Raw genomic sequence first — 2,500 nt, 5'->3', positions numbered from 1 at the left:
GGGAGGGGGGTGTTGTACTGGGGTTCTGGTGGATAGAGACACAATGGGACTCAGAGGTGGAGTTGGTGATGGGTTGGGGTGTGGGGTGTGCAGTAAGGGGACAGAGTTGGGCTGGGGGGGGTTGTACTGGGGTTCTAACTCATCTGGTGAGTGTTGGGGGTGGGGTGGTGTGATGGGTGTTGGGTTTAGACTAAAGGGTGATTTATGCCTCGAGACCAACTTCCCTGCGTCGTGATGCAGTGAGCCGCGCAGTTAACGGAGTGAAGCCCCCTCATCACGCAGGTACTCTGGGGCACCTCTCCAAAATTGTGACTCAACGCAGTGAATGATGCAGACGGCAACGGAGTGAAGGGCGGGAAGGACAGAAAATAGGTCTCTGATTGGTCCTCTCGGCCAGCCTGCTCTGTCCTCGAGTCGAGAACAAGCTAGGGACTACTTCCTTGTTCTAACCTTCGTCGGGCTACAGACTGTGTGAGCTCTTCATTAAATAAGTTGCCCGTGCTTTTGTCGTTTCATTTAAAGATCGCCTCTCAACGTCATTGTATTAATATTGCTGTGTTCCCCATTGTTATAGAATGTGTTACGCGTTGGTCTTGTTTTAAAAAACGTTCTGGTTGCTTTGTTTCAAGCTGTTTTTGCAAGCTAGAAAGGTGGCTTGTGGAGAAACGAGAGGGTGTTCCGTGTTTCTCGTGGAAATGCGTCTCTGATTGGCTCACTCCTCCTGCTCTCATGGAAACGCGTCTCTGATTGGCTCAGTCCTCCTGTTCTTGGAGAGAATGTAATGGGAAGCAGAGTCGCCACTTCTCCGGGTGGTACTGCACTATAGGGGCGCCAACGGAGGCGTGCATGCTCCATTCAGGGCTGTGCTCTTTCGACAGCGACCCCTAGGCGAGCTGCAGGCAAGGAGCAACCAGTGTGGGCTTGCTGTATGTATGAGGCTTTGTGCTGTGTGTGTACCTGAGAGTAGCAACCAGCTGATAGCTAAACTAAGCCAGGTTTCGGGCCACCAGACGTTGCTTGTATTGAAAACAAGCAGAAAAAAATTACTCGACATGTTTTTAGAAAAATGGGTCGACATAAACCTTTGTGGGCAACGCCTTCTTTCGACGTGACGAAACACAGAAAGGCTTTCGTGATTCGCTCGTTTATCTGCATTATTTATGTCAATTGGGAAACACCGGGAAACACAGCCAGGCGAGGTGACGCACCGCTATGAGAGCCTTGCAAGTGAGTTTAACTTGGGGTGACCGTCCGATCTTCAAAAGGAGTGAGTAAAACTGTGTTTTATCGGAAGTTGGCCTTTAATATTTCATTTTCATTGTTGTCGAGTCTGTGTAACTACAAAACAACAGACACGTCTAGTTTACTCCTTGTATTGAAGGTAGAGTTTGAACAATTTCGCTGTCCCTACCGTTGTGACGGAAACGGATAGCGCAGCTAGAATGGAGCTATAAATCAATATTCACTGCGTTGACTCACTACGTTGAGGCTCTAAACAGAGCATAACCCGCCCTTAAGGGGAAGGTTGGGCCGGGAGTGTGAGCTAAGGGGTGTAGGGGGGATGAGCGGCCGGCTGGGGTGTGGGATGTGGGGTGTGCTGGGGACTCAGGGGTGTAATTTGGCCGTTCCGGTCCCCAGGCAGGCTGGGTTCAAGGTCACTTCTTCATCTCCTCAGCAAACTTCTCATCACCACGTTCACTTCTTTCAGCTAGACTCTCTTGGCAGTCATCGCTCTCTCTCTCTCTCTCCCCCCGCTCTTATGTCACCCCCCTCTCTTCCTCTCTTATGTCTCTCTCTCTCCCTCTCTTTCTCCCCCCCCCTCTCTCTCTCTGTCTGTCTGTCTCTCTCTCTCTCTCTCTCTCTCTCTCTCTCTCTCTCTCTCTCTCGCTCTCTCCCCATCTGTCCTCTGCTCCCCTGACAGCTTTTGTTACGATGCTGTCATACAGCGAGCAATTACAGGGGTCAGATCTTTAAACTTCAGTCAACGTTTTTCTCATATTTGCGTTTTCTGCGGAACATCAAGGCCCACATGTTTTTTTCTGTCCTGGGAGACCATCTTTAGATCCAAAAAAAAACATCCCCTATAGCCTCTGCAGATGTTTCCACGCTTGCAGATACTGTGACTTCCTTTTTAAACTACGCAAATCACTGCTTTAAGTAAATCAGAACTTTTTAAAACACATTCATAAAATTATGCATTATGCATGTCTGGCAACCGGCATCAAATTGAAGCGCGAAGCATTCAAAATCTGCGTGTCTTAACGTTGGTGTTTCACACGCCACTGTGACTATATATTATGCAGACGCTGGCAGCAGTAGACCTGACTCTGGACTCTCTCAGCGTAGCTGGTCATGTTGGTACTGTAGCCGGTTGCAAACGTAAGAAAACACTGCAAGGCATTGTGGGTAGTGGCGAGAATTCTTGGCTGTCTCGGACTGATTAAGACGGTGCTGAAAGCTGCCTTTGATCTTAGGAAATGTCTGGCAGGGCAGCAGTAGG

The 2,500-nt window shown here is 49.3% G+C and overlaps 1 protein-coding gene across 1 annotated transcript in view; it reads left to right on the top strand.

Annotated features, from left to right (window-relative positions):
• Positions 1–2,500, top strand: part of gli3 (GLI family zinc finger 3) — a 213,628-nt gene that overhangs the window by 151,717 nt on the left and 59,411 nt on the right. The gene's annotated exons all lie outside the window — the stretch shown is intronic.

This window comes from Engraulis encrasicolus, chromosome 9, assembly GCF_034702125.1.
Source record: "Engraulis encrasicolus isolate BLACKSEA-1 chromosome 9, IST_EnEncr_1.0, whole genome shotgun sequence".
NCBI lineage: Eukaryota > Metazoa > Chordata > Actinopteri > Clupeiformes > Engraulidae > Engraulis > Engraulis encrasicolus.
The sequence above is the reverse complement of the archived record's forward strand: the minus strand, read 5'-3'. Positions and strand labels throughout refer to the sequence as shown.